This window comes from Aotus nancymaae, unplaced genomic scaffold (genome assembly GCF_030222135.1).
Source record: "Aotus nancymaae isolate 86718 unplaced genomic scaffold, 86718_ANA_hifiasm-v0.15.2.pri h1tg000079l, whole genome shotgun sequence".
NCBI lineage: Eukaryota > Metazoa > Chordata > Mammalia > Primates > Aotidae > Aotus > Aotus nancymaae.
In genome coordinates, this window is record NW_026988494.1 from 26,379,289 (window position 1) to 26,405,244 (window position 25,956).

The 25,956-nt window shown below is 42.0% G+C and overlaps 1 pseudogene; it reads left to right on the forward strand.

Annotated features, from left to right (window-relative positions):
- Positions 1–15,515: 15,515 nt before the first annotated feature.
- LOC105705292 (PDZ and LIM domain protein 7-like) lies at positions 15,516–16,199 on the forward strand (annotated as a pseudogene).
- The last annotated feature ends 9,757 nt before the right edge of the window (positions 16,200–25,956 follow it).

Consider the following 25,956-nt stretch of genomic DNA (forward strand, 5'->3'; position numbering starts at 1 on the left):
TTTTGTTAGTCTAGCTAGTGGTCTATCAATCTTATTCTCTCAAAGAACAAACTCCTGGATTTGTTGATCTTTTGCATGGTTTTTGGCATTTCAGTTTCCTTCAGTTCAGCTCTGATTTTGGTTATTTCTTGTCTTCTGCTAGCTTTGGGGTTGATTTGCATTTGTTTCTTTAGTTCCTCTAGGTGGACTGTTTAATTGTTAATGTGAGATATTTCTAACTTTCTGATGTGGGTATTTAGTGCTATAAACTTTCCTCTTAACACTGCTTTAGCTGTGTCACAGAGATTCTGGTATGTTTTATCTTTGTTCTCAATCATTTCAAATAATATCTTGATTTCTGCCTTAATTTCATTGCTTACCCAAAAGTCATTCAGGAGCAGGTTATTTAACTACCATGTAATTGTATGATTTTGAATGATTTTTTTAGTATTAATTTCTATTTTTATTATGCTGTGGTCTGAGAGTGTGTTTGGTGTGATTCAGGTTCTTGGAATTAGCTGAGGAATGTTTTATGGACAACTGTGTGGTAGATTTTATAGTATGTGCCATGTGCAGATGAGAAGAACGTATATTCTATTGTTTTGGAACACACACGGGGAAGATCATGTGAGGATGCAGGGAGAAGGTGGCTGTCTACAAGCGAAGGAGAGGCCTCAGAAGAAACCAAACGTGCTGACACCTTGATCTTGGACTTCTAGCCTTTAGAATGGTGAAACAATACATTATGTTGTTTAAAGTCTCGGTACTTGGTTATGGCAACCCTAGCAGATGAACACACTAGTGATCTGGGTCTCTGTGGAAATCCTTCTCTCATCAGAACAAGACAAAACCCTCAGCCCATGAGGAATACAGAGCAAGACAAAACCCTCAGCCCGTGAGGAATACCCTGACAGATGCTAACAACGAAACGAAAACGATGTGGCCCAACTGCAGCCTGCTGGGGAACAGGATTATAGCTAGCAAATGTCTGACCTTCAGAGGTTGGTCAACTTATTTCCCTTTAAAATTTTTATTTGGGAATATAGTTTGATTATTTTCTTTGCCACCCAGATATTTTCATAGAAATAACTTTCATTTGTATCTTATAGTTTACTCAAATAATCAAAAGAGGTGTTTTGATCAGGTATTTAGCTGCAGGAATAGAATTTATTTCACTACTAAGTATAATTTAAAGCTGCAGTCACATAAAATCTCTTTGGGGTCATTTTTGGCTTTTGTTTTTGTGACAAGGTCTCACTCTGTCATGCAGGCTGGAGTGCAATGGCAAGATAATAGCTCACTGCAGCCTCCATCACCTGGCTCAATCGATCTCCTGCCTCAGCTTCCTGAGTAGCTGGGACTACAAATATGCACCACATCCCACTTTTTTTTTTTTTTTTTTTTTTTTTAAAAAAGGTCTCATTATGTTGCTCAGGCTGGTCTTGAACTCCTGAGTTCAAGCCATCCTCCCACCTTGGTCTCCCAAAGTGCTGGATTACAGGCGTGAGCAACCCGCACCTGGCCAAAATATCTTTTTGGAATGAAATGTAGCCAAATATATGTTTGTAAATGCCCAGCAGAGCTTGTTTAGAAGACCTTGATCAGAGCACGCAAATGTGTTTTGCACAAAGATCCATGTTGCTGCCACTACACATAGCCTCAGCCAGCACCCACGAGCATCAAACATCACCTGGAGCCAGTAAATGGGAAGCTCTGTCTATTTGGGGCTTTCCGAAATTATCATCATTAGGGAAAGCAGGCAAAGTAATTTAGTGATTTTCCTCATAGAAAACTCACAAAGAGAAACAAATATTCCCAGCAGGCGTCTTTCTCCTTTTTGTTCCCAAAACTGGAACATTCTGTACTGGGACACATTTTGGAATAATCACTTACAGGTTTTTTGTACTCTAGTGGTATTACACGTCTGATTCAGCAGCTAAACGAATGTGACCTGGCCTTTACTCCCTAAACTTCGGTGCCTTAAGGGTTTTGTAGGTGTCATCAAAGTAGAAGATGGAACCACTGCACAAAATCCAGGACTTCGGCAGCAGTTCTGCTAACATTTTTTACGAAAGCCCATCTTGGCATCATCAGCTCAGCTGTGTACAGGGACAATGTACATCTCAAATGCTGGATTTGAAAATGCATGCTTATGTTTAATAGAACTCATGATGCATCTAAATAAACAACATCCAATCTGAAGCCATGAGCCACCACTTCCATGGGGAACCATGTCACACAGAAGAATTCCACAGGTTCTGTACCCACCAGCCCACGTTAATTGGTGCCAGGAGATCCTGGCAAGGTACCCAGAGACAAAATCTTAAGTGGAACCTGATCCCAACTTGTTGTGAACTGTAATTACAATGGTTCTCACCCAGTTGGTTGCGTTTATTTAGAAGATCTGGACTGGAAATGGGTCATATTTTGGTCAAATGTTTTTGGTAGCTGCATTAAGCACTCTATGACTCTGGCTATTCATGAGGTTTCCTGAAATAACATCTTTGGCCACTACAAAGCTATATGGAATTGTGGTTTAAAATGTTTGCTAGTCTTCCTATTGGGTTTCTACATTTGATTTCCATTAACAGGTATCACATGGACCAATCACTGTTAGCTCAGAAGTGATGGCACCGATGTGGATATTCCTGCTGATTTTGAAGGACAGCCATTTGTACCATTTTCAGAAAGTTTTAATATGGGTTATTCTTCCACCTCTCTTTTACGCCTTTCAACCTCTGTTCTTGAACCCCAAACCAATCTCTTATCTAAAAATTATCAATACTGTGACTCGGGTCACTTTTGACACAATTGACTATGTTTGGGAATTCAATCTTTGGTTTACACATTACTAGTACACTTACCTATTCTAGATTTGCATCCAATTTCTGGACATCTTCTAGCTGAACTTTACATGTTCTTAAAGGGACACTGGGGGCAACAGGAGGTAGCCAAGTGCCTGAGAAGTTGGGGCAGATTTCTGGTGAAAACCCCAGCTCTAAGCTGAAGACACTGTTTAAAGCCTGAAAACCAAGCTACAAGTCACATGCACAGACCGGACTGAGAACCTGTCTTCACGTTTGCTATACTTTTCCAACTGACTTTCCACACCGCTGTGCCCACCTCTGAGTGGTGAGCCTTTGCTTCCGCCTTTCTTTGCATACTCATAAACCAATCAGCATGCACTCCTCTATTCTGAGCCGGTAAAAGCCCCAGACTCAGTCACACTGAGGAAGAAACCACGCGATTGTGGGGATAGGGGACCACTCCCACATCCCCTCTCTGCTGAGAGCTGTTCCACTGTTCAATAAAATTCTTCTCCACCCTCCTCACCCTTCAATTGTCAGCATATCCTCCTCCTTCTTGGATGTGGGACATAGAGCTCGGGAACTGCTGAATGCAGGTACAAGCTACAACACAGGCGGCCTGGGGCACCACACCACATCCAGCCATGGGCTGAGCCAGTGCCCGAGCCAGACCCAGCCTGGGTGGGCTGAGTCGGGGTGGGGGGCCTCCTATGGCAGGTAGCATGCCCCAGCAAGGCCCAGGTAGAAGCACTGGCGGCCAGAGGTCCCCGGCTGACTAAGTGACCAAGAAAAGTCCTGCGTCAACATGAACCATACTCATATTGTGGGCGCCTGAATTTATTTACCCTCCATGTGGGCTCTCAGAATGAACATCAAGATTTCCCCAGCATTCCTGGGAGGAGCCTTGTACTAGTGAGGGAGATGACAACTTCCTCCACGACAACTCCTGGATAAAAGAACTGCACGGTTTTACGTTGGGTGATGTAATAAGACCCTCCCTGAGAAGGAAGAGCCATCAGAAAGGGGAGGCAGTACTAGAGTCAATGGCATTACAACCCAAGGATTTCTTCTCCGAAACTTTAAATAGCTGATGAGGTGAAATTTTTGCATTATTAAACTGAGACCAGTGATACTTAGAAACTACCTTGGTATCATTTCCAAGTAGGATCTCCATAGTATTAAGAAGCTAATCTGACTTTAAGCAGCCAGCCTGTCTCCGTGGTGTTCAGCTTTGCTTCCAGGAGACTGGCTCATTGTATTGTCATTACTGAGGATTTGTTTCACCTACACCTGTCATTTTGTAAGCACGTCATTAAAAATGCTTTTTAAAAGCTGCTTCCAGTACATTATTTTCACTATAAAGTTTTACTGTATTAACACAGTGAATAAACTAAGCTATTAATCACTGATAGTATTTATCATGTTTTTGTCTTTGTCTTTATAGCAGGAGATACCTGGGTTACTGAGATGAACTTGCTTTAAAATTGCACCACCAAAAAAAGTGGCCCTGGATGTTTATAGTGTAAAAGGACGAAATAGAAATATCTTTCGGTATGAGCTGGATTACTTTTTAATTTTTACTATTGCACCTAAAGTGGGTACTGTTTTACCTGATTTAGACAGTGCTGAATTCTATACAGTCTTACTCATACTTACTGAATTCTTTTAAATGTACTCTCGAAAGCTAAATTATGTTATGCACAATTCTAATTGTGTAGGAAGTATAAATATGTCTAACCAAGATGCCAAGACTTTTCATACGGCTGTGTTGGAGGCTACACATAGTAAACGTATGTTTTCCACTGTAAGTAACAAATTCAATTCTTTATTAAAATGTTGGATTCATTCTTGTATCTGGAAAGTTTTTTCTTTGATGGTGATAATTGGCCATGGCCTCAGCTTCAGCTGACTGTTAAATGTTAACAGTTAGCCATTTAGAGATCAAACTGCAATGAACATTCGGTGGATCTCAGTGAAGACCACTTAACCCAAGTCCCCACACGCCTCCAAAGTTAATTTAAAGCAGCCGAGAGCTTCCTTCCTAAGCCTATCAGACACTACAGAGCCAGACACTAAAGGGGTCTAAATCTCCAAGTTCTCCCCTCCACTTTCCCCAGGGTACCCGCAGAGAACAGAATCTATGGGGCTTCTGCAGGGAGGGGCCATATTTCTCTCTCTGCCGCAACCAGCAAGGTATGTCGGCCAAGAACCCGAGCCAGTCCAGAGATCCAGACACGCCAACCAAAGCAAAGCCCGTCAGCACTAAAGCGAGCAGAAATGATCTTAGCCACCATGGGGAGAATTCTGCGGGGCACATTGGACTTGGCTTAAGCAGCTCTTCAAGTTTCTGAAATGCGACACTTTTGTTTCTCAGGGGACTCACGTGCTTAGGTCGGCAATTTCCCCCACAAAATAAAATCAAGAATAAACTTCAGACACCAACAGACCTCTGTGTCTCTTCCTCAGTGAAGACCATAAAACTTGATCAAGGTCAAAGAAATGGTATGACTCGCAATTCTGGCAGAATGAAAGGGACATTGTGAAGGAATATTTATTTCTGGTTTTGCTTTTCCTGTCATTACTTCAACCTGTGACCCTTTGCTTTTCAGGCCAGGAAATTCTAGGATGACATTGCCCCAAAGTGAAAGAGGTCAGGGAGAAACTAAGGAGGGAAAAAAAAAACAAAACCGCCTTTAGGTTTCAAAAGCCCCAGTCAAATGCTGCGTCCACGGGGATTTACCTTCTATGCTGAAAGAATCAACAGCTGGACAAAATGGATGTGAAGTGGTTTTCAGGAGAGCGGCGGTAAAGCAGAGAAGGACTTGATCCCCGAGAGATGAGAAGCAAACAGAGCCGGGCTGTGATGGCCTCGGGCAAGGCCTGGGGTGGGTTTCCAGGAGAGAGTCACATGGCAACAGGAGGAACCTGGTAAACCCCTTAAGCTGGGGAGACAGATCCCAGACTCTGGAGGGACCAAGGAGGCCAGAGTTTGAAGGAGAGACCTGCATAGGAGAACCTGGATTTCTGCATAGACTCCCCTCTCTGCAGAGAGCTGCCTTACCAAGATCACGTCATTTCTCGGGGCAACCCAATGCGGGACAACTCCGAAGGGCCATCCTAGCCCCAGAGCGCTCGTGGGGTGGGCCAAGGCCGTCCCTGGGCCTCCATCACAGTTGGACGCCTTCCTGCTCCTTCTGCAGGGTTGATCCCAAGGACACTCCTTGGCCAGCATCCTGCATTTCATACTCCGCTTCCCAAGAAGGCAACCTGCAGCACTAAGATCACCCATTAGGAAGTAAAAAGTAGAGGAGGTGGTTTTCAATGCAAGCTGTGTAGGTTAGAGGGCTCGCTTATAACCACTGCACTATGCAGTCCACTTAGACCGGGAATGTAGAACTCCATGGAAAAGGTCGAGGCATAGGGGAATAGGGGAAACCTCTGACTCTAAATGGAAAAGGACTCAAATTATTGAAGACTGCTTAAAAGTGACTTGAGGCCAGGCACAGTAGCTCATGCCCATAATCCCAACACTTTGGGAGGCCGAGGCAGGTGGATCACCTGAGGTCAGGAGTTCGAGACCAGCCTCGCCAATATGGCGAAACCCCATCTCTACTAGAAATACAAAAATCAGCCGGGTGTGGTGGCGCGTGTCTGTAGTCCCAGCTACTCAGGAGGCTGAGGCAGAAGAATCACTTGAACCCAGGAGGTGGAGGTTGCAGTGAGCTGAGATCATGCCACTGCACTCCAGCTTGGGTAACAGAGTGAGATTCTGTCTCAAAAAAAAAAAGTGACTTGAGTTTTTACTCTCAGGCAAATGAAGCTTGAGATGGAAATTGTAGGGAAACAATTAAGCGTTTTGTTTTTGCATATCCGAGCCTTAGAAATCATATCCACTGCAAAACATTTAACTACTGGAATTTCAACTATTGGAGATTTCACTATTGAAATTAAAGAAAAAAACAGAATTATAGCACCAATACAGGCATGTAGCCAATTCTACATTTTTCCCTAGGAACCATTTAGTATACTCAGTCTACAAAAACCTTTCTGTGTTTCCAAACATCAAGGCATGAAACTAGAGAGAACATATCTGCAAGTCGCCCCATTAGAAGTCATTCTTATTCCCCTCTGGTAGACCAAAAAGCACCCTCCCCCAAAAAAACATATCCCCATCAAATCTCTGGAACCTGCGGGTGTGACCTTACTTGCAGAAGGCTTTTTGCAGAGGTGACTGAGTTATAATGGTCTTGAGAGGAGGATTATTCAGGTACGCCCTGAATTCAGTGACAAAGGGAATGCCAGCAGGAGATGCTGGAAGAGGCAGGGAATGAGTTCTCCCCTAAAGCCCCTACAGGGAGTGCAGGCTGCTGGATCTCAGACCTCTGGCCCCCAGAACTGTAGAAGGATAAACTGCTGCTGTGTTAAGCCACCAAGTTTATGATAATTTGTTGCAGCAGCCACAACACATTAATATATCATCACACTTTTGGCATCAGAACACATCCGTGACTGTTTTGGAAGTATACAGCTTTACAATCCTCAACTTCCCAAAGAGACAGCAGCAATAACCAGACTTTCCCATGTAGCAGCACTGTGGGGACCATGTTGCAGAAACATTGCCCGCGGCTATAGACACAGAGTACAGATCAGATCAGTACTCCTGTGGCCTGTGGGTGTGAATTACAGCTCATCTCCTCAGAGAGTGTGGGAGCGAGTGTGTGGATTTCTACCTCTCGAGCCCATTTCAGCCAGAGCTATGCTCAAGGTCAGACAACTTAAAAACCAATAGACAGTCTTAGAGCCAAAGAACTGATCTCACTCGCATTTTGCTAATAAAATAAAAAGCAAACCATTTATCAGGACAACATGCAACTGGTTAGCACCAAGCTGGGAATCAGATCTACTAAAGAGAAGAAATCCTATTTTCCACTGTAAAAAAGTGTTGATACACCGGCAAGGATGGCTGAATAGGGAAGGGGACACTTAGAAAGTCAAGGAGAGATACTGTTCTTTGTCTTAGAGTAACAAGGAAATTCATTTTGCAACATACCATTCTGACAGTAGCATTGTGAATAGAGCCTATTGTTACCTCTGCCCTCTGGGGATATACAGAGAGACTCTGCCTTATCTGTGGAGGCTCAGGAACCTCGCAGGGGCTATTTAGGAGCACCAAATCTCAGCATCTTCTCTTTGGGGAGTTTGCGGGAGAGTGGAAGAAACGAATAAAGAATTAGTTTTTTTAAAGTCTTCGAGAAATCTCCCAAGTGATGGCGAAGTATTCAGCGTGAAGGCTTCAAAGTGAACAGAAAGGAATAAATGATATACCACTTAACCCTCTGAACAGTCCTGAGAGTTGAGTGTTACTGTTTCCATTTCGCAGATGAGGCAAATGAGGTCCCAGTAAGTTAAAGGACTTGAGGTCACAGTAAGACACACAGCAAGGACTGGAACACAAACGTCTCTGACTCAAATGCCCTGCCCCTTGAACCCCATGACATTTCCCCAAAGTCAAATAGATACGTAAAAAATAAGGAATGTGTGGACAGCCCCTTGGGAAAGAAAGCTGTATACATCACAACCCATGAGATATGGAGGGGTCAAATAAAATAACTTAGTCATATATCAGGTCAGGCCAGGCACAGTGGCTGACACTTGTAATCCCAGCACTTTGGGATGCTGAAGCGGGTGGATCACCTGAGGTCAGGAGATCAGAACCAGCCTGGCCAAGATGGCGAAATCCCATCTCTACTAAAAATACAAAAATCTGCTGGGCATGATGGCAGGTGCCTGTAATCCCAGTTACTTGGGAGACTGAGGTAGAAGAACTGCTTGAACCCAGGAGGCGGAGGTTGCAGTGAGCCGAGATTGCACCACTGCACTCCAGCTTGGGTGGCAGAGCGGGACTCCGTCTCAAAAAAAAAAAAAAAAAAAAAAAAATCAGGTTATTTCTATGTTTAACCAGTATACGGGGCACAAGGAGACGAACAGGGCACAGTGGTCTCCACCTTGAAGGGGCATGAAGGCATGAAGTCTAGAAGGAGAAATGTGAATTACAGAAATGACAAAGCAGGAACAGTGTGAGCAACAGGACACACCTGCAGACCCTCGCAGAAGCCCAGCAGGGAGAGGCGGCTTCCAGGGACAGGTGGCGGGAGAAACTTAACCCAATTGTGTGAAAGGAACTTTCATGCTAAAGAAAGCATACACAAAGAGAGGCAAGATGGGATACAAAAATGCCTTAAAAATGTATAAAATATAAAGAATTATTTGAAGAGAAGTTCATACAGAAATTCTCACTGGACAGACTCCAGCTTTTGTAACATCCAGGGTCAGTCCCCAGAACAGAATTAACTTGTTCAGCCCCTCAGACCGTTACAAATCTGACACTGAAAAGGATTCTTTAGAACCCTGTGTTAGAACTGAGTTTTCATTACAGCAGTCCCCCTTATCCATGGGGGATACATGCTAAGACTTCCAGCAGGTACCTGAAACCGCAGAGAGCACCAAACCCTCATATATACTACTTTTTCCCTATAAAGACACATTTGCGATAATGTGTAATTTATAAATTAGGCACATTAAGAGATTAGCAATACTAATAAAACAGGACAATTACAATGATATACTGCAATACAATTTATGTGAATGTGGTCTCCATCTCTTCTCCCCCTCTCAAACCATCTTATTGTACAGTAGTCACTGTTCTTTCTGTGAGGAATAAGGGGTAGAGCAGGATGGCATGGATTTCATCATGCTACTCAGAACAGTGCGAAACTTAAAACTTATGAATTATGGGCCGGGCCTGGTGGCTCACACCTGTGATCCCAGCACGCTGGGAGGCTGAGGTGGGTGGATCACGAGGTCAGGAGTTCAAGACCAGCCTGGCCAACATAGTGAAACCCTGTCTCTACTAAAAATACAAAAATTAGCCAGGCATGGTGGCACGTGCCTATAGTCCCAGCTACTTGGGAGACTGAGACAGGAGAATGACTTGAATCCGGGAGGTGGAGGTTGTAGTGAGCCGAGACTGTGCCATTGCACTCCAGCCTAGGCGACAGGCTCAAGTACATGTTTTGAGACTCCATCTCAAAAAAAAACCTTATCAATTATTTCTAGAATTTTCCACTTCCGCTTTCAGACTGAAGTTGACTATGAATAACTGAAATGACAAACACCAAAACTGAAGACAAGGGGGGACTACTGTAATATGGTATGTAATGCATTCGTTTAGTACATCGTAACTGTAAAATGGTATGTAATGCATTCGTTTAGTACATTGTAACTGTCATACGGTATGTAATGGATTCGTTTAGTACATTGTAACTGTAAAATGGTATGTAATGCATTCGTTTAGCATACTGTAACTAATATGGTACATAATGCATTCGTTTAGTACATCGTAACTATAATATGGTATGTAATACATTCGTTTAGTATATTGTAACTGTAATATGGTATGTAATGCATTCGTTTAGTACACTGTAACTGTAATATGGTATGTAATGCATTCGTTTAGTATATTGTAACTGTAATATGGTATGTAATACATTCGTTTAGTACACTGTAACTGTAATATAGTATGTAATGCATTCGTTTAGTATATTGTAACTGTAATATGGTATGTAATACATTCGTTTAGTACACTGTAACTGTAATATAGTATGTAATGCATTCGTTTAGTATATTGTAACTGTAATATGGTATGTAATACATTCGTTTAGTACACTGTAACTGTAATATAGTATGTAATGCATTCGTTTAGTATATTGTAACTGTAATATGGTATGTAATGCATTCGTTTAGTACACTGTAACTGTAATATAGTATGTAATGCATTCGTTTAGTATATTGTAACTGTAATATGGTATGTAATGCATTCGTTTAGTACACTGTAACTGTAATATGGTATGTAATGCATTCGTTTAGTATATTGTAACTGTAATATGGTATGTAATGCATTCGTTTAGTACACTGTAACTGTAATATGGTATGTAATACATTCGTTTAGTATATTGTAACTGTAATATGGTATGTAATGCATTCGTTTAGTACACTGTAACTGTAATATGGTATGTAATACATTCGTTTAGTACACTGTAACTGTAATATGGTACGTAATGCATTCGTTTAGTACACTGTAACTGTAATATGGTATGTAATACATTCGTTTAGTACACTGTAACTGTAATATGGTACGTAATGCATTCCTTTAGTACACTGTAACTGTAATATGGTATGTAATGCATTCCTTTAGTACATTGTAACTGTAATATGGTACGTAATGCATTCGTTTAGTACACTGTAACTGTAATATGGTATGTAATACATTCGTTTAGTACACTGTAACTGTCATACGGTATGTAATGGATTCGTTTAGTACACTGTAACTAATATGGTACATAATGCATTCGTTTAGTACATCGTAACTATAATATGGTATGTAATACATTCGTTTAGTATATTGTAACTGTAATATGGTATGTAATGCATTCGTTTAGTACACTGTAACTGTAATATGGTATGTAATGCATTCGTTTAGTACACTGTAACTGTAATATGGTATGTAATACATTCGTTTAGTATATTGTAACTGTAATATGGTATGTAATGCATTCGTTTAGTACACTGTAACTGTAATATGGTATGTAATGCATTCGTTTAGTACACTGTAACTGTAATATGGTATGTAATACATTCGTTTAGTACACTGTAACTGTCATACGGTATGTAATGGATTCGTTTAGTACATTGTAACTGTAAAATGGTATGTAATGCATTCGTTTAGCATACTGTAACTAATATGGTACATAATGCATTCGTTTAGTACATCGTAACTATAATATGGTATGTAATACATTCGTTTAGTATATTGTAACTGTAATATGGTATGTAATGCATTCGTTTAGTACACTGTAACTGTAATATGGTATGTAATACATTCGTTTAGTACATTGTAACTGTAATATGGTATGTAATGCATTCGTTTAGTACATTGTAACTGTAATATGGTATGTAATGCATTCGTTTAGTATATTGTAACTGTAATATGGTATGTAATACATTCGTTCAGTATATTGTAACTGTTAATATAGTATGTAATGCATTCGTTTAGTACATTGTAACTGTTAATATGGTATGTAATGCATTCGTTTAGTATACTGAAACGATTACATTAAAATAAGTATAATGGAAACTAAAAATTAGGGAATAGGTAAGTTCAGGTTATGAAGACTACATGGAAAGATAAAGTACTGTGTGGTACAGTCCACAGTGGGCACCTCTGCTTCTGTGTTGACGGAGTAGACACTTTATCCCTCCGCTAGGTACTACTAAACCCTGGACAGTGAAGGTAAAATAAACAGGAGACACTAAGAGGTGTAGAAAAGACCAACTACGTAGGAGCTGCGGTCTCCCTGCTGGTAAGCTCCTTGGGTTTTCTTTTTGCTCCACACGTTACTGACTTGGGACTGAAGAAGCTGCCAACCCAGAAACAAATGGATGCCAACCAAGAAAGCCCCAACCAAATCCTGCTCTCTAGCCAAACAACAGGAAAGGGACAGCCAAGAAGACAGTAACCACTCTACTGCAGCCAAACACCAAAGAAACTATGACCCCAACCTCACCCACGCCAGCAAGGGCCATGTGGAGAGCTTAGATTTCGCCCCTCGCTACAGCTACAGCAAGGTACCCCAATGCCCTGTAAACCAGGCAGTGTCAGAGAAAGCTGAGGACAGACCAAGACTTTAAGCAAGTGTTAATGATTTTTTTTTTATCACCACCACCTCCCTGTGATGTCAGTGGAGACCACATGGGGAGCCTGGACTTCCACTCTGACCTGGGGTAGCCATGAGGTGCCCTTTCCTCAGCCCAGTGGGGTGGTGTCAGAGGTTGCCTGATGGAAAGTCAAGATTTTCACCACCAGGCAGCAGTAACAAGAGCAGCTTCCTCTCCCCAGAAAATGAAAAGTGTTAGTGGTGGCTACATGAGGAGCAATAGCAGGCTACTCAATCCCCTCCCAGTCAAGTTGGCATTAGTGGAAGCTTAGTAATTCTTACATCTATCCAGCAGTACCAGGAACCCCTTCCACTTCCCACTGAGGTATCAACAGAGGCTGAGAAGGGAACCTGGACTTTTCCCCTCACCTGGTAACACAGCAACACCATATCCTCCCTTCTCCTGCTGGAGGGCTGTTGGACCAAGCCAGCTACAACAGAAGGTTTACGAAGATTCAGAATCTCATAACATAATATCCAAATGTCCAAGTTTCAGCTAAAAAAAAAAATCATTCATCATACCAAGAACCATGAAGGTCTCAAACTGACTTTAAAAAGAAAATCAATACATAACAACATGGAAATAACAGAGACGTTACAATTATCTGACAAAGATTTTGAAACAATCATGGTGAAAATGATTCAACTAGCAAGTGAGAATACACATTAGACAAATGAAAATATAGGAAATCACAGCAAAAAATAGAAGATATAAACAAAAATGAAAACAAAATTTATAGAACTGAAAATGAAATAACCAAATTTAAAATTCAGTCGATGGACTCAACAACAGAAGAGAGCGAACAGAGGAAAGAATCTGTGAACTTGAAGATAGAACAATTGAAGCTACCCAGTCTGAACAACAAAGAGAAATTAAACTGAAAATAAAAACGAACAGAGCCTCAGGAACCTATGGAACTAAAACAAATTATCTAACCATTTGTATCCCTGGGGTCCCAGAAGGAGAAGAGAAAAAATATTGGATTAAAAAACTACTTGAAGATATAATAGCTGAAAAGCAAAAGACCATCTACAGATTCAAGAACCTAAGAAACCCCAATTAAGATAAACTCAGAAGAATCCTCACCAAGGCACATCATAGTCAAATTTCTAGAACTTAAAATCTTGAAAACATCAAGAAAAATATGACACCTTATTTATAGAAACAATTCAAATTACAAGGGATTTCTCAAAGCTAAATGAAATTCTCCAGACAGAAAGGAAACAGCTTAAAAGAAACTTGGGAACATCAGGAAGTAAGAAAGAACATGATAAACAAAAACAGGGTTAAATATAATAGACTTTCCTCTACTTAAGTTTTCTAAATTATGTTCAGTGTGATTGAAGCAAAAATACTACTACTATCTGATGTGGTTCTACATGTATGTAGAAGAAATATTAAAGACAAGTGTATTGTAAATAGAGAGAGTAAAGGCCTATATAGATAAAGTTTCTACAATTCATAAACTGGTAAAATGTGGATGCCAGAAGATGGTGGTAAGTTATATATATACAACATAATAGTTAAGCAATCACTAAAGAAATGATATATACTCAAAATGATATAGATAAATCAAAATGAAATTCTAAAAAATGTTCAAGTGACCACATGAAGGAAAAAGATAACAGAGAAACCAAAAATAGATCAGAAAACAAAAAATAAAATGAAAGATGTAAGCCCTAATTAACACAATAATCACATTAAATATAAATGATCTAGATACACCAATCAAAAGACAGGGATTGTCACAGTGAATTAGAAAAATGGCCCAATTGTATGATGTCTACAGGACACTCACATCAAATATAATGATGTAATGGTGAAACCCCAGCTCTACTAAATATACAAAAATTAGCCAGGCACAGTGGCAGGCCCCTGTAATCCCAGCTACTGAGGAGGCTGAGGCAGGGAGAATTGCTTGAACCCAGGAGGCAGAGGTTACAATGAGCCAAGATCACTGCACTCCCCTGGGTGACAGCAAGACTCCGTCTTAAATATATACATATATATATGGTATATATATATGCTATATATATGGTATATATATATGATATATATATGGTATATATATATGATATATATATGGTATATATATATATATGATATATATATGATATATATATATATATGGTGTGTGTGTGTATATATATATGATGTAAACAGATCAAAAGTAAAAATATGGCCAGGCGCGGTGGCTCACACCTGTAATCCCAGCACTTTGGGAGGCCAAGGAGGGTGGATCACGAGGTCAAGAGATCGAGACCATCCTGGTCAACATGGTGAAACCCCGTCTCTACTAAAAATACAAAAAAATTAGCTGGGCACAGTGGTGCGTGCCTGTAATCCCAGCTACTCAGGAGGCTGAGGCAGGAGAATTGCCTGAACCCAGGAGGAGGAGGTTTCAGTGAGCCGAGATCGCGCCATTGCACTCCAGCCTGGGTAACAAGAGCGAAACTCCATCTCAATAAAAAAAAAAAGTAAAAATATGAAAAACAATATAATGCAAACATTAATCAAAAGAAAGCAAGAGTTGCTATATTAACATCAGATGAAATAGGCTTTAGAGCAAGACAATTATTAGATACAGAAAGAAACTTTACATAATAAATGTCAGTCTACCAAAAACACATAGCACATTGAATGTGAATGCACCTAACAACAGCTTCAAAATGTATGAAGTACAAACTGAAAATTGAAATAATTTATAATTACACCCTTCTCTCAAAAATTGATAGAACTACATAAAAAAGCAGGAAGGAGATAGAAATACCTGACAATACAGGATCTAACATTTGTAGAATACTATATTCAACAATAGAGTACACATTCTTTTCACATGCCCATGGAACATATACCAAGATAGATCATATCGTGGGCCATAAAACAAACTTCAACAAATGAAAAAAAAATTTAAGAACGTGGGCGGCCAATCCTGATGTGGCTCCCTGGAGTCTGATGCCAAGCAGCTCCCCAGTGGGCATCACTGATTTCTTCAAAGCATTGCTGGAGGGGTCAGCACCTTGAGGCTTCTGGCTGCAAGGGGGCAAGGACCTCAATGTACCCTTCTCCATTTCCTGGCTCACCCCTGGAGGCAAATCAGTCCAGGCTAGTGTGGCTGTAAGTGACTGGGTGCTCAATATCAAAGGTGAGAAGGCAAGAAAGTTCACATATATCAAAGCCCAGAACAAGATCTGAGCCTGCATAAAGTGCCTCAGCCTGGGTCTCAGCAGGTCTCAGCCAGTTCAGAGCAAACCACAGGAAGTCCTGGCTCCTGCCACAACCCCCCTGCAGTTCATGCTTGCACCCAGCACCTTCCTCAACAAGATGGCCTGGCCCTTTAGGGCACCCCCACCCACTGGCAGTGCACCACAGCAGAATGGACAGCTGCTCCAACTGCTGGTCCCAGATGCCACCAAGCAATGGTTGATGGAGAATACCAAGGACTGGACACCATGCAGGCCAGTCACGTTCCTTCAGCATCCTTGCCCACCTCATAGACACTAGTTCATGCAAGACCTGGATGCGGGGCACCTGAAGAAATCAAGGGAAAATTATCCTAGAGCTGTAGAGCCCATGCTATACCTGCCTCTGGATTGGCACCACCAGTGCTCTGCCCACATGCTAAATATACATTTGTAGCCTAGCCCTCTCCAGCTGGCTGCCCTCTCTGCCTCCCTCTTTCTATTCCTTCTGCCCATGGCCAGCAATAAATACAGGGTCACAAAAATTTACATTACAATACCATTTGCAATCATTCAAAGAAAGGAAATGCTTAGGTATAAATTTAACAAAACACATGCAGATCTTATATGTTGAAATTACAAAATGCTAAAAAAAAATAAAGATCCAAATAAACAAAGATACATACCAATAATTCAAGAATTGACTATGTTCATGGATTGGAGGACTCAACATAATAAAATTATCAATTATCCCCAAATGAATATACAGATTTAATGTACTTCCTATTAAAGTCTCAGTAAGAAATTTTAGAGAACAATCAAATTTATACGAAAGACAAAGGAACTAGAACAGCTAAAACAATTTTGAAAAACAAGAATAAATTTGAAGGAATTAGCTTATTATTTAGCAACTATAATCAAGTCTGTGTGATATTGGTGGAGGAATAGAAATGCAGATGAATGAAACAGAATAGAGAACTCAGAAATAAGCCCTCATATGCCCAACAATTTTTTGACAATTGTGCAAAATCAATCTAATGGAGAAAGGGCAGCTTTTTCAACAAATGGTGCTGAAGCAATTAAACAGCCATAGGTTAAAAAAAAAAAAAAATCTTGACCAAAGCCTCACATTTCATACAAAATTTATTCAAAATGGATCACAGACTTAAAAGACATAAAATTATTAAACTTTTAGAAAAATACAAGAGAAAATCATCAGGATCTAGACAAAGAGTTTTTAGGCTTGACACCAAAACCACAATCTATTTACAAAAATTGTAAACTGAACTTCACCAAAATGTAAAACTTTTGCTTTGCAAAAGACCCCATTAAGAGGATGAAAAAACAAGCTGTAGAGTGGGAGAAAATGTTTGCAAACCATGTATCTAACAAAGGACTAGTAACTAGAATATATAAAGAATTCTTAAAACTCAACAGTAAAAACCAAGCAATTCAATTAGAAAATGGTTAAGACATAAAAAGACATTTCACTGAAGCGGATGTACACATGGCAAATATGCCCATGAAAAGGTGTTCATCAACATTAGTCACTGGAGAAATGCAAACTAAAACCACAGTGAGATATCGCTACATAACTATGAGAATGACTTAAAAATAATAGTCACAACCCCAAATGCTAACAAGGATGCAGAGAAATTGGATCATTCATACATTACTGGCGGGAAAGTAAAATAACACAGCTATTCTAGCAGACAGCTTGGAAGTTTCTTAAAAAACTAAACACACGACCAACATACAACTCAACAACTACATTCCTGGGTACTTATCTCATGGAAATGAAACTTACGTGTGCACAAAAATTTGCATACAATGTTTATAGCAGCTTTATTTGTAACAACACAAAATTTCAAACAACTCAAATGTCTTTTACCAGGTGAATGGTTAAACACACTATGGTACATCTATACGATGGAATTCTACTCAGCAGTAAAAAGGAACAAAGGAACAATAAAAGAAACAATAAAAAGGAACTAACAAATTGTTTGCTCCTAAAACAGAAAAAACAATGGATAGATATCAATAACAGCCTGGATAAATCTTCAGAGAATGATGCTGAGTGAAAAAAAGCTAACTCAAAGGTTTACATACGGTATGGTTCCATTTATGTATTTATATATTTTGAAATGAAAATAACTATAGGAATGAAGATTAGTGAGGATGGGGATGGTTATAAAAGGGGTACATGAGGGATCCTTGTAGTGATGGAAATGTTCTGTATCTGGACTATTTCAATGTCAATATTCTGGTTGTAATACTGCACTTCTAATATTGCATTATAATATTGTAGTTTCATAAGATGTGACCATTGGGGAAAACTCAGTAAAGGGAACATGGGATCTCTCTGTATTATTTACAACTGCCTGTCAATCACAATTATCTCAAAATCAAATGCAGTGGAACACAGAACACAAGAGGATATACACAATAATTGTAACTATGTGAAAATGTGGGCACAGTAGGGAAGAGCATACAAAACCGAAAATAACTATTTAGAGTATAATTATAGAGAACTTAGTTTCCTAAAATTAAAAACCATTATTTTTTCACTGTGTCTTTCGTAATTTGCCTAAGGCCTTTAGGACAGCATTGTGTCAACTGTTTCAATATTTTTTATCACCATGTGCAAATACCAGGTTTCAGTTTTTGTTGCCAGAGGAGCAAAAAATACACCCAACTTAATCTGTCCATCAATGAGTCATATAAAATCTCTAAGCCTCAATTTCTTTAGAAGATCAATAACATCTCTTCCATCTGCCTCACTGCATTGTTAAATGAGGCTCAGGATGGGAAGGTGCTTGCAATCTGAAAAGCCATTGTAAAGCCAAAGTGGTCCCCCACTTTAGCCAGTGTGCAGAACTGCAGCAACTGAAATTGACTGAAACAAGGAATTAAATTTATCTAGTGTTACGGGCCCAACTGTGTCTCCCTGAAATTCATATGTTTAAGCCCTCACCCTCAGTTCCTCAGAATGGGATTGTGTTTGAACATAGGGTTCTTAAAGAGGTAACTGAGGTTAAATGAAGTTACTAGGATGGTCCTGATAGGAAGATTAGGACATAGACGTGCATAGCCACGTAAGGTCACAGGGAGGAGATGGCCACCTCCAAGCCAAGGAGAGAGGCCTCAGGAGAAACCAACCCTGCTGGCTCATTGACCTTGGACTTTCAGTCTCCAGAGCTGTACAAACATAAATATCCATTGTTGAAGCCATCCAGTATGTGGTACTTTGTGATGGCAGCCGAGAAAACTAATACATTGTGGGAAGTAGAAAAGTTCCCCTTTAAAGTTTCCTTTCTTGTTAAAGAATAAATCATAAGTGTGCTAATAACTCTTTGTGAAGCCCTATCCTATGTAGCTGTTTAGATACGCCGTGCTTACAGGCACCTAATACGTTCTATGTCCTTGTACTTTAACCAAGATATCTGTGCTGGACGTACTCACAGGCATGTCCCAGCTCTCCACTGCTTTTACCTGTTTAGAAAGTTTTAGGTTGTTAGCCAATCGGGTTGTAGTTTAGATTGTGAGGTCTGGCTCCAACCAATGGAGATCAGACACAGTAGTAAGGATGACCCCAAATGCGTAAGGAATAAATATGTCTGCTTTTCTTTGTTCGCTGTATTCTCGGGGCAAAATGGTTAGTGAGAGTACCCTTCCTGCAGTCTATGAAGTAAAAATTGCATTGCTAAAAAAAAAAAATCCTTAGCTCAGTGCCAGTTTTTCTTTGTGGCACTGAGCAACTGTTTCCAACCTACATTGACCTTGAATCCCCCATTAAAGGTTTGACTGTTAGTAAGCTATGTCCAACAAAGGGTCCCACAGGGTACTAACATGCATGTAGCCTGGCCTCAGAATCAAATCAACCTTGGCTACAATTCTGTGTCTGCCACTTGCCAGCTGTGTGATTTGGGAAAATGACTTCGACCTCTGGACCTTAGGTTCATTACGTATTAAAGGTGGTTCCTTCCTCCCAGGGTTAAATAAGGATGCAGCAAGACTGGATTAAATGAGCGGATGCTTATGAAGGCCGGACGCATTCAAGGCCCTGTGTGTATTAGCTTCCCTTCCTTAAGGATTGTGTATCCCCAGATAAATTGATACCATCTTCACTCATAGAGTCCTTGGTACTTTAACACGTCTTCACACTTTCATGTGATTGTCAACTTAACCAGTCTTCAGTTAAGATAGGAAGAGTGGGCTGGGTGCTGTGGCTCATGCCTGCAATCCCAGCATTTGGGAAACCAAGGCAGGAGGATCGCTTGAACCCAGGAGCTCAACACCAGCCTGGACAACATAGTGAGACCCCTTCTCTACCAAAAAAAAAAAAAAAAAAAAAAATAGCCAGGCATGGCTGTGGCCCCAGGTACTCGAGAAGCTCAGCTGCAAGGATAGCTTGGGCCTGGGAGGTAAAGGCTGCAGTGAGTTGTGATTGTACCACTGTACTCCAGCCTGGGCGACAGAGCCAGACCCTGTCTTAAAAAAAAAAAAAAAGGAAAACAGAGAGAAATCTAAATGATTTGGACAAAATACAGAGCTAAATGGTAGAAGAGCCCAAAATCCAGGCTTCCTGGCTTTTCTTTGACTAGAAAGATGGAAGCTCCCGGGGTGGAACGAGGCTAACCCTGCACAGGACAAGAATTTCTCCTGTTGGACGCTGCGTGCGTCACAGGCCGTAGTCACTCATATTTGGCTCAGAATAAATCACTTCAAATATTTTACAGAGTGTGACTCCTTTCATCAACAATATGTATGGAAGGGACAGAAGAAATTTTTCTAATTTAAATAAAGGGTATCCCTGACCCCCAGATCCATCCAGACTCATTCTTCCCAAACACGAATTTCATTCCATTTCTTTGCTAAGAACCGTCTCTGCTTCTCTTCCCTGATGCTGGAAAGAAATCGTGTCCAACTTGTGCCGTCTGACCATCACCTCTCCGCGCGGTCAGCCTCTGGCTCCTTGTGGAGCCTTTCCCACAGTCCCCCTCCACCTCCCAGGGCTCACTTCCCAGCTCTGCCCTCCACCACCTCGTGTCTACCTTCCAGCTTCTGCTCCAGCCCTCCCTCCCTTCCCCTCCTCTCCAGGCAAACTAAGCTTGAGACCAGTAGGAACCCCCTTTTTAAGGGCCCATGCCCCAACCTGCACTGCCCCAAGCATGGAAATAAAGGAAAATTCTGAGTTCCTTCAAGGGAAACTCCAGGCAGCTCCCTAGCCCAGAGAGGCAAATATGCAGCTTTATAACAAGATCACAGTATCCTAAAATAATAGCCAAGGAAGTTAGAATTTAGAGATGTCTGCTTCCCCTAGAGAAACTAAGATGTATCTTCACAACTGTTTCTGGATACCCTCCCCAAAGGAACCCCATTTACGTATGGACGCACTGGCATGTAGACCTCAGATAAGGGGAAACTGAGGACTCAACTCTGTTTCTCTCCATTCTTTGCTCTAATTTCTTCCTGAGGGCTTGGACAGAGTCACATTTGGAGCCAGTTAACATTTTTTTCACCTGGTCCCAAGTGTTCAGACAAAACTTCTCTTCCTCAACCAATTTCAAATCAGAAAATCTGACTCTACCTATAACCTGAAAGCCCCCACCTTAAGATATTGCACCCATTTAGGCCAAAAGCAGCTGTCAACTCCAGGGGCTGATTTGCGATTCTGCCTGCAGCTTTTGTTTTCCTGTAGCACCTGGGAGCCCTGGGGGAGGTCAGGGTTTGGGCAATAGATACCCTGTCTGCCTTGCTTGGTGCCCTGCAAATAATCGCCTTCCTTTCTACCCCTGCGACCTCGGTGGGGATTTCCGGACTTTGTGCACGGGGCAAGCGGACCCCGGCTCAGTTCTATGACCAGCTTGCCTATTCAAGGCCAATTTATTCCACTCTGAAGCCTCCCAGACAACTGCGACTCTCCTGTTTTCCAACTCTGTGCCTCAAAACCCTCTGGGCCCTCGTTTCATTAATCAATTGGCCTCAGCTGGTCCCCCGCCCTGCCCCCACCCCCAAGATTTAGCAGCTCCCGCCCTGCCACAAAGTGCTTCCCACTGGAAAACTTTCCAAATAAATCAGTAAACCAGTACCTGGGGCTTTTGCTGGAAAGTTAAATTAGAGGATTTGTTTGAAGACTCTTTTTCATTCAAAAATAAGCAGGGATGTTAGTTCAAGACAGACATAAACACAAATTCCTTCTTACAAAGCAAATATTCCATTTTATAGATTTAACCTGATTCTCAGGATATAGACCTAAAAATAGACATCTGTACTTCCCTGTCAACACCAGAGGTAACTGGGTGCCACCCTCCAGCAACACTGGGGCACAGCGGAGCAGGAGGAGGAGGAGGGGAGGGAAAAGGTCAGGGGTCAAAGGCCACTAGGCACTGTCACACTGGCCAAGATGAACTCTGGAAAACTATTTCATAAAGCAGGTCATAAAACAGCCTATCGTTCCCTCATGGAAATAACATTGTAACTGGAAATTGATTCAGCACCATAAATATACTGAAAGCAAAGACATCCCATCTGTATTAGCCCATTTTCACACTGCTATAAACAGCTACCCAAGACTGGGTAATTGATAAAGAAAAGAGGTTTAATAGACTCACAGTTCGCAGGCTTAACAGGAAGCGTGACCAGGAGGCCTCAGGAAACTCACAGTCATGGCAGAAGGCAAAGGGGAAGCAAGCACATCTTCCTATGGCAGCAGGAGAGAGAAGCGGCAGGCGCCACATTCGGCTAAATACCCAGATCTCACGAGAACTCACTCACTATTGCATGAACAGCAAGGGGGAGCTCCGCTCCTACGATCCCATCACCTCCCACTGAGGCAGGAGAATAGGGAATTAGGGTAACCAAGGGTTAACGCACACGCGGAAGAACAGCAGGTGCAGTCAGTTCCAGGCAAGAGTGAGCGGCACACAGGCCACTTCCTGGCTCCTGTGATAACAAGACAGAAGTTTCCACTTCAGCCTCTGATTGACCACAGGCCTGGTCTCCACTTCAGCCTCTGATTGGTCACGGGCCAATCCTTCATAGGGTGTAACCCACTGAGGCCTCTCAAGGGCACGTCGGAGTGTTACCAGATTGTTTTAGCCTAATGCAAACCCTAAAGAACACTGCAACTGGGGGCTCTGGAGCTGCTTGTTCCAGCATGTTCCCACTCTGTGGAGTGCACTTTCACTTCAATAAATCTGTGATTTTGTTGCTTCATTCTTTTGTTACTTTGTGTGTTTTGTTCAATTCTTCATTCAACACACCAAGAACTTGCACAACTCACACTCAAGACCTCCCATGTGGTAACAACACCAGGCCCCTCCTCCTATTCCACAGGAGATCTGGGCGGGCACACAAATCGAAACCGTACCACCATCTATAAAACAGTTCTTACATTACTTACCAGAGAAATCTATGCAAGACTTGGAATAAATATACTATAAATATACTATATGTGCAAATTAAAAGAGAGGTTCCATTATATACTCATGAATCCATGGATGTACAATTTTGCTGTATCATAAATGTTACTACCATGAAGACATTAGCCATAATCGTAAACATCGAATCAATACTAAATTTTCCTTACCTTCTTGGCATTTGGACAAGTTTTGTGAAGATGATTTGCTTGGTTCAGGTTTTCTTAAAAAAGTCCATAGAGAAAGTTTGAACAGGTGTAGCCAAGAGAGGGATTCATCTTCGAATACTCGGTCCAACTTAGAGCAGCCTCAGCCTCGTAGGTGACAGGTGGGCAAGTGGAGGTGGCAAGGAGAGCATGGAAGCCTGAGACAGTGCCCAGAATTATTCTGGAACGAGGAGAGAGAGTTAAGAGTCATCCAAACATTAGTGAATTTTTCGGCAGGTGGCAGGAAGAGAGGAGGACCCACATGGGCGGTGGCCACAGATACTGGGGTGGCTGAGTCCCACATTCACTGTGAGATGATTACTTTGACATGTCAGCCTCGCTGGGCCCCGGTGCCCAGTTGTTTGGCCAGACACCAGTCTAGATGTTGCCATGAAGTTATTTCTTAGATATGATTACATTTAAATCAGCAAACGTCCAGTGAAGCAGACTACCTGTCATAATGTGGGTGGGCCTCATCCAATCAGTTGAAAACCTTAAGAGCAAAGACCAATTTCTTTCCCAGAGAGGAAGAAATCCTTCTGAAGGTTGCAGCCTAGAAACCTCACCTGAGTCGCCAGCCTGTTTTGCAGAATTCACACTCAAGACTGCAATATCAACTCTTAACCTGAAATTGCAGCCTGTCAATCTCCCCTGTGGCTTCAGATTTGCTAGCGCCCACACTGTAGGAGCCAATTCCTTAAAATACATGTAGTCAGGTAGATAGGTGGGTAGGTAGAGAGATGGATGATAGATGGATAGCTAGACTGATGATAGATGGATAGATGAGAGAGAAAAAGGGAGAGAGAGAAAGATAAGTATCTTTTATTGGCTGTTTCTTTAGAGAACCCTACCTAATACAATCTTCTAGCATCTTGAGCCAAGAAGGAAAAAATTGGGCATAGAGTGGCCTGGACGGCAGAGAAGCTGCAACAGATGAGGAAAAGTGTGGCCGAGAACTCCAGTTCACTCCATCCCTACCTCACTTTCCCAAAGACAATAGGAGCCTTCTGAGTTCATGGGACAACCCTGAACACCGGGCTTTTCAGAAACAGGAGCCACCCACGCAGAATCGCTGCCCAAGCAAACTATCAGCCAAAGCGGCAGGGTGTCAAAAGTCCAGAATGAAACCATGGATGCTTTTTGTGGCTCAACCAGATGAACCTGGGAATGAGGCCAGTTCACCTTTGCGAGCCCTAGGTCCATCAGGCCAATGCTCCACGATCAACCATGTATGTAGCGCAGAACCAGGGCTTTGGGGGCGGAGGACCTGGCTCTATCGATTTCTGGCCCCTGGAAGGGACAAGGGCAACCTGTGTTCTCATTTGTAAAATGAAGATAATTTTGACCCCAGGCTCACAGAGCGACTGAGAGCACTAGACTCACCAGCATGTGCTTCCCGAGTCAAAATACTAAACAAATAGAAACTGAAGCCAGTCACTCCTTACACCTCAGTGCTATTTTCTTTCTTTTCTTTTCTTTTCTTTCCTTTCCTTTCTTTCCTCCCCTTTGCTCCCCTCCCTTCCCCTCCCCTTCATTTTTAAGACAGAGTCTTACTTCTCCCAGGCTGGAGTGCAATGGTGTGATCTCGGCTCACTGCAACCTCTGCCCCACCAGGTTCAAGCAATTCTCCTGCCTCAGCCTCATAAACTGCTGGGACTACAGGCCTACACCACCGTGCCCAGCTAATTTTTGTATTTTTAGTAGAGATAGGGTTTCGTCATGTTGGTCAGGCTGGTCTCAAACTCCTGACCTCAATGGATCCGCCCCCCTCGACCTCCCAAAGTACTGGGATTACAGGCATGAGCCACAGCACTGGGCCCGCTCAGTGCTATTTTCAAGGCAGCTGCTAGGACACTTCCCACAGGGAAAATACTCCCCTTTGGTTGTGACAACACAAGACTTCATGTAGGGGTCCCCCAAATCGTAGGGAGATAATTTTCACGTCTTTGAAGGATATGAAAATTAGCCCCCATAGGGGAAAATATAGGCTGAGAGACAGTGGCCAACTGTGAGGTCCCTGGGGAAGAAGAAATTGGATTCCGGCAGGTGAAGCCTCTCCGCAGGATGAGGACAGAAGCGTCGCCATAACGCCCTCCAAACAAGGACCCCACAAACCGTTAAGACGGGGAACATCGGCTGCTGCAAGACAGCAAAAACAAGCACACACTTTACAATTACTAACTCGCCTGATTCCCAAGAGATCCCCCAAAGTGTCATTAGACTACCTTTATTATTTTTTTTTTTCACGTAAATAAACTAAGGCTCCAAGAGACTTGGCCAAGGTCCCCACATTGTGAGGGGGGAGCTGAGACCCACATACAGGCACGTGAGTCTGTCGCCTGCCCCTTCCACGACACCTGTTCCCTCGCTCACAAGGTCATGAGGTGATGACTCTCCCCTGGGGTCTGAAGATCAATGAGACAGACCAGGCCCTAAGACAATAAACACAGATAAATGTAAACAGGTCGATGCTTCTGTTTTAGGAAAGGGAACCTTCAGAGAATGATCAAGATGAACAAACCGCCCACCCTTCTGGAGCTTTTCCTGCAGAGGAAGACAGCACAATTTCCACGTACCGCCAATCCCC